This window comes from Salmo trutta, chromosome 18 (genome assembly GCF_901001165.1).
Source record: "Salmo trutta chromosome 18, fSalTru1.1, whole genome shotgun sequence".
Classification (NCBI taxonomy): domain Eukaryota; kingdom Metazoa; phylum Chordata; class Actinopteri; order Salmoniformes; family Salmonidae; genus Salmo; species Salmo trutta.
Window position 1 is genome coordinate 55,861,282 of NC_042974.1, and position 7,077 is coordinate 55,868,358.

The window sequence follows — 7,077 nt, forward strand, 5'->3', positions numbered from 1 at the left end:
AAGTGTGGACAGACCGTTCCGTGTAGCTCCTTGTTTGTAACAACTCTGTGCTTACAGTAATACAGGCATCAGAACAGAATGGTCAGGACAGTCTCAAATGTCACCCTATTCCCTATATAGTCCATTACTTTTGGCTCTGGTCAATATAGGGACCCCAATTTTTATTTATTTAATTTATTTCACCTTTATTTAACTAGGTAGGCTAGTTGAGAACAAGTTCTCATTTGCAACTGCGACCTGGCCAAGATAAAGCATAGCAATTCGACACATACAACAACACAGAGTTACACATGGAATAAACAAAACATACAGTCAATAATACAGTAGAACAAAAGAAAACAAAAAGTCTATATACAGTGAGTGCAAATGAGGTAAGTTAAGGCAATAAATAGGCCATGGTGGCGAAGTAATTACAATATAGCAATTAAAAACTGGAATGGTAGATGTGCAGAAGATGAATGTGCAAGTAGAGATACTGGGGTGCAAAGGAGCAAGATAAATAAATAAATACAGTATGGGGATGAGGTAGGTAGATAGATAGATGGGCTGTTTACAGATGGGCTATGTACAGGTGCAGTGATCTGTGAGCTGCTCTGACAGCTGGTGCTTAAAGCTAGTGAGGGAGATATGAGTCTCCAGCTTCAGAGATTTTTGCAGTTCGTTCGAGTCATTGGCAGCAGAGAACTGGAAGGAAAGACGACCAAAGGAGGAATTGGCTTTGGGGGTGACCAGTGAGATATACCTGCTGGAGCGCGTGCTGCGAGTGGGTGCTGCTATGGTGACCAGTGAGCTGAGATAAGACGGGGCTTTACCTAGCAGAGACTTGTAGATAACCTGTAGCCAGTGGGTTTGGCGACGAGTATGAAGCGAGGGCCAACCAACGAAAGCGTACCGGTCGCAATGGTGGTGTCACAAGCGTCGTATTGAAGAGACCAAGGCGCAGCGTGTTGAGTGCTCATCTTTTACTTTTAATGAAAGCACTTCACAAAGAAAACAAACGACAGCCAAACAGTTCTGTCGGGTATACTAACACACTAAACAGAAAGCAACCACCCACAAAACCCAAAGGAAAACAGGCTGCCTAAGAATGGCTTCCAATCAGAGACAACGAAAGACAGCTGCCTCTGATTGGAAACCATACTCGGCCAAACATGGAAAACAAAACATAGAAATAGAAAACTAGAACAAATTCCCCTAGAAACAAACAAACCCCAAAACACACAAAACAACCCCCCTGCCACGCCCTGACCATTCTACTATGGCAAATGATCCTTTTCACTGGCCAGGACGTGACAGGTGGGTAGTGTATGGGGCTTTGGTGACAAAACGGATGGCACTGTGATAGACTGCATCCAGTTTGTTGAGTAGAGTGTTGGAGGCTATTTTATAGATGACATCACCGAAGTTGAGGATCGGTAGGATGGTCAGTTTTACGAGGGTATGTTTGGCAGCATGAGTGAAGGATGCTTTGTTGCGATATAGGAAGCCGATTCTAGATTTCATTTTGGATTGGAGATGCTTAATGTGAGTCTGGAAGGAGAGTTTACAGTCTAACCAGACACCCAGGTATTTGTAGTTGTCCACGTACTCTAAGTCAGAGCCGTCCAGAGTAGTGATGCTCGACGGGCAAGCAGGTGTGGGCAGTGATCGATTGAATAGCATGCATTTAGTTTTACTAGCGTTTAAGAGCAGTTGTAGGCCACGGAAGGAGAGTTGTATGGCAATGAAGCTCGTCTGGAGGTTAGTTATCACAGTGTCCAAAGAAGAGCCAAAAGTATACAGAATGGTGTCGTCTGCGTAGAGGTGGATCAGAGAATCACCAGCAGCAAGAGCAACATCATTGATGTATACATAGAAGAGAGTCGGCCCGAGAATTGAACCTTGTGGCACACCCATAGAGCCTGCCAGAGGTCCGGACAACAGGCCCTCCGATTTGACACACTGAACTCTATCAGAGAAGTAGTTGGTGAACCAGGCGAGGCAATCATTTGAGAAACCAAGGCTGTTGAGTCTGCAAATAAAAATGTGGTGATTGACAGAGTCGAACGCCTTGGCCAGGTCAATGAATACGGCTGCACAGTAATGTCTCTTATCGATTGCGGTTATGATGTCGTTTAGGACCATCATAACCATCATAACAAAATAGGGACCCCCGATCCCCGCTGTCCAGTATTTCTGTTATATCTGGAGTATTTCTCCTCTCTTATATGGTGTCCTGTGTGAATTTAAGTATTCTCTCTCTCCCTCTCTTTATTTGAGGACCTGAGCCCTAGGACCATGCCTCAGGACTACCTGGCCTGATGACTCCTTGCTGTCCCCAGTCCACCTGGTCGTGCTGCTGCTCCAGTTTCAACTGTTCTGCCTTCGGCTATGGAACCCTGACCTGTTCACCGGACGTGCTACAGGTCCCAGACCTGCTGTTTTCAACTCTCTAGAGACAGCAGGAGCGGTAGAGATACTCTGAATGATCGGCTATGAAAAGCCAACTGACATTTACTCCTGAGGTGCTGACCCGTTGCACCCTCTACAACCACTGTGATTATTATTATCTGACCCTGCTGGTCATCTATGAACATTTGAACATCTTGGCCATGTTCTGTTATAATCTCCACCCGGCACAGCCAGAAGAGGACTGGCCACCCCCAAGAGCCTGGTTCCTCTCTAGGTTTCTTCCTAGGTTCTGGCCTTTCTAGAGTTTTTCCTAGCCACTGTGCTTCTACATCTGCATTGCTTGCTGTTTGGGGTTTTAGGCTGGGTTTCTGTATAGCACTTTGTGACATCTGCTGATGTAAAAAGGGCTTTATAAATAAATGTAATTGATTGATTGATGTGAAATTTGTAATTGAAATCGCTTTTCACATGTGAAATAGCTGTTTTCACATGTTGAGCTGAAATTTTCACACGTAAAAAAACAGACACATGAGGTCAGTTGTTCACATGTTATACATTTTGAGTTGACATGTTAACACTACTTCTTCACATGTGAGGCGAATAACATGTTTTTACCTCACATGAATTGTGGATTCGGATGTGAAATTTGCAGTTTCACATGTGGAATAGCTTTTTCACTTGAAAATCTCCTTTAAGGGATTCTACAAAACAGAGCCCTATACTACGACTGTAGTTTAAGTAGTTAGCGAGGTAACTTCGTTCAACTTGGCAAAACCCGTACCACGAAAGTGGCTCACCTTTTAGCCAGGTATATTTCTATGGCAAAGAATCCTTCAGAACTAACATGCTCCGGGGCAGACAAACTAACGTCTTACTACATTTATCCTGTATTTCCTACATTTATAATTCAAATTTCATGTTGCTGCAGGATTCCTGCTGTAGCAAACCGGCTCAAATTAAGATCCTACATCTGTAACTGGCAGCTTCACATTTACATTTTTCACAAGGAGACAACAGAGGGTACTTAAAGCATCAAAGTGGCTCATGCCTGGAAATTCAATGCCTTCCTAAAGAGTCCCACTTCAAACAGAGACAAAACAAGTGCGAGGAGAGAGATGAAAAGAGAGGAAGGAGAGAGAGAGAGAGAAAGAGAGAGGAGAGAGTGATGAGAGAGATACAAAATTAATTACAGAATGCAGTCCTGAGGCAGCATGAGCAAAGAAGCTCCCCTTGTCGTCATCTCTCCACCTCCCCCCTAACTATCAGCAGTCACACAGGCCCCTCTCCTCCTCTCCTCCCTTTCTCCTCCACTACCTCACTCCCAAAGCAACCCCTCGCTCCCTTTACATCCTCAACCCCGGCTACAAACAAATTGCGCTGTAAAAACATCTTGTCTCCTCCAGACCTCCCAAGGCACCCCCTCTTTCCCCCAGGCATCTCAACAATGATGTAAACAAATACAGGTCTTCAGCAGTGTTGGAAAACAGTGTATTATTTCAAACTGTTATTTATATTTTTTGGGTCATTTTAGCAGATGCTCTTATCCAGAATGACTTACAGGAGCAATTATGGTTAAGTGCCTTGCTCGGTTACTGGCACAACGCTCTTAACTGCCAACAACCTACTGTAGCTGTTTCTACCAGACCAGGGTTCTAATACTATTTGAAATCTTTTAAATCCTTTATAGGCTCAGTGCAGTCAAAATTCAGTTTTTCCTGTGATTTGTGTCATATTGTACAACAGCTGATGAAACTAACACTGTAAAAGTGTAAAGAAAATTAGATCAGTGTTATTTCCTGATAGTTGCTGGTTGAAAATACAATCTACACAGGATCTTCTAATCAGAAGGTTTTCATGGGTGGAGTTTTGACTTGCCTGGTGACATGCTTGGTCAATGCAGCTGTTTTTATCTCAATATCACATCATTTCTGGGTAACAATTAAGTACCGTAATGTACATGTTTTCCATAAAAAAAGGTATAATAATAATTTCAAAAATGATTCTTAGCAAAGAGCAATTTCTCAAGCAAGAATCTAGCTTGGACTGCCAGGCTAAAACTCCATCCACTGAAAACAGGCAGACATTACAGGCAGTCTTTTCAAACAGCTCTTACACTAATAGGGCATTATCGTCATTTTCAAAATGTAACAATATTATTCTAACCTCATAGTATGGAAATATAAAACACAGGAAATCCCGTTTTGGACTTCACTGGGCCTTTAATATGTAAGGAAGAATCAACAAGGGGCTATGGGTTCTGTGGAAAATAATGCATGACGTGGAACGTGTGTGCCACGACATGCTAGCAGTGGCACTAAGCTTCCAGGGAGTTGCAATATTTTCAGCGTCGGGGAGTAGTGAACCAAATGTAGTTCAACTAGTAATTAAACTACATTTTGCAGTCGCTTGGTGGTAGTTCAACTAAATTCAAATCTTGACAGTGTATTCAGTAGTTAATTACTTTAGCTAACTACTGGAACTACACACTACTTTTTTTGCTAAAAGAAAAGACAATATGGATGAAGTAGGCAAGAATGTCCTTTCTTTTTCGGCATCAGACCTGACTTATTCTCAGTTGAAACATAGTTTTTGTGTTTAAAGGCCAAATTACACATTTGGTTTACATCTGAATCCAGAGTGATGTCTATGATATTTGAGATTTAGATATGATCATTTTTTCACGAAGTAGTTTTAGTGTAACTTAACTTCTTCCACTGTGATGTAATTGGTAGCTTTTAAACAATATTTTCAGAGTAGCTTCCCCAACACTGATTATTCTCCACAGGTAGGTAACTGGTTAGAGCGTTGTGAAAGGTCGGAGGTTTAAATCACCGAGCCGACAAGGTGAGAAATCTGTTGAGGTGCACTTGAGTAAAGCACTTAACCCTAATTGCTCCAAGGTCGCCGTTGACAATGGCAGACCCTGGCTGTGACCCCACTCTCTGAGGGTGTCTCAGGGGGAGTTGGGATATAGAGCACTGAGATGATTATCTCGCTAATACCACAGCTATAATGTGTTCATTTGAGGGTAGAAATGTGTTCGACATCCACTGAAGTAGCTAGCAAGTTTACTAGATAGCTACAGTAGTTGCCTTGGTAACCAAACCAACAGACCTGCTAGCTTAGCTAATCAAACCATCAGTCCTGCTAGCTTGCTATTAAGAAAATCAAATTCAACAATGCCAATAATATTTTCAATTGTACTTTTGCTTTCAAAAGCAGCTCAAACATAGAACATGTCATAATGAACTTCATAGCCATTGAATATTGCCGTGCATTCTAGAGAAATAATGCAAGTTCTTGAATGCCCTTCAAGCCAATCAGAAACGAGTATTCAACAAGGCCAGAGGGGGTGTGGTATATTAGCCATATACCACAAACCCCCGAGGTGACTTATTGCTAATATAAACTGGTTACCAACGTAATTAGAGTTGTGGTATATATGATATATGGCCAACAAACAAACCAGTTCTCTCAGAGAGCCATCCATTATACTGGAATCTAGAATCCCTGGATGCTTGGAGTTAGTCTGCATCTTTCTACATGGCTGCCTTCTTAAAGCAGGCTTTAAAAATCAAGAGTTCTCCTGGATTTTGCAGATCAATTTTGCAGATCAATCTACATTCTGCTTCTGTCTCTCTCTCGCTCCCTTTCTTTCTCTCCCTTGCTCTCACCCTCTGTCGGTCTCTCTCTGTCTGTCTTTCTCTCTCTTTATCTGTCCTCCTCCCTTCTGTCCGTTGCCAGTAGAGAAGCAGCAATGACAGGCGAGGAAGGACAAAGCAATGATTCCATTCCACCACCGCCACCACCTTGTCTCGCGCTGACGGAGAGAGAGCAAGAGAACCGGCGGGAGTAAATGAAACTGTGCAAGACACCTTTTCAAAAGTCTTTATATTACTCCCTCCCCACTATAATCAAAGTAGCAGGTTTGTCACCCAAATCATCTCCATACCTGTTCACCTACCATGAGGAATTGGTACAAAGACACACTTACAGATAAGTACACATGGGTATATACCTCGGTATTACGTTCATATGGACAATAGACAGAGAATTACCCCAAGGGGACAAAATATGCAGTTGAATTGAATGGAATTGAATTCACTAGTTTACATGCTGTATTTCAAGGTCAGCACATTAAAGGAAGTGTGGAATGTGGTAATATTGTATCCTGCGGTGGTACACAGCATCCTTCTTCTTGTCAGCCTTTTAAAATGAGAGAGCTAAGAGCATCCCTGTATAACATTGCAGAACTGGCCTTATTCCAGATCCCTCCTCTCCTCTCCTCCCAGGTAATAACATCAGAACCCAAGAGCCCTGGTGGCACTTTCTCCTCCTAATAACCACCATTGATGAAAACCCAACACAAACCAAAAAAGAAATAGAATTTAAATTGATTCTGCTCCACAGCCCCCTCTGCCACCCCCGCCACCCTACAGATCCCAGAGAGAGAGAGACAGAGACCTAGACAGAGAATGAGAGAGAAAAGAGAGAGAGAGAGAAAGAGACAGAGAGAGAGAGAGAGAGCGAGACAGAGAGAGAGAGAGAGCGAGACAGAGAGAAAGAGAGAGAGAGGGAGAAAGAGAGAGAGAGAGAAAGAGAGAGAAGAGAGAGAGAGAGAGAGAGAGAGAGAGAGAGAGAGAGAGAGAGAGAGAGAGAGAGAGAGAGAGAGAGAGAGAGAGAGAG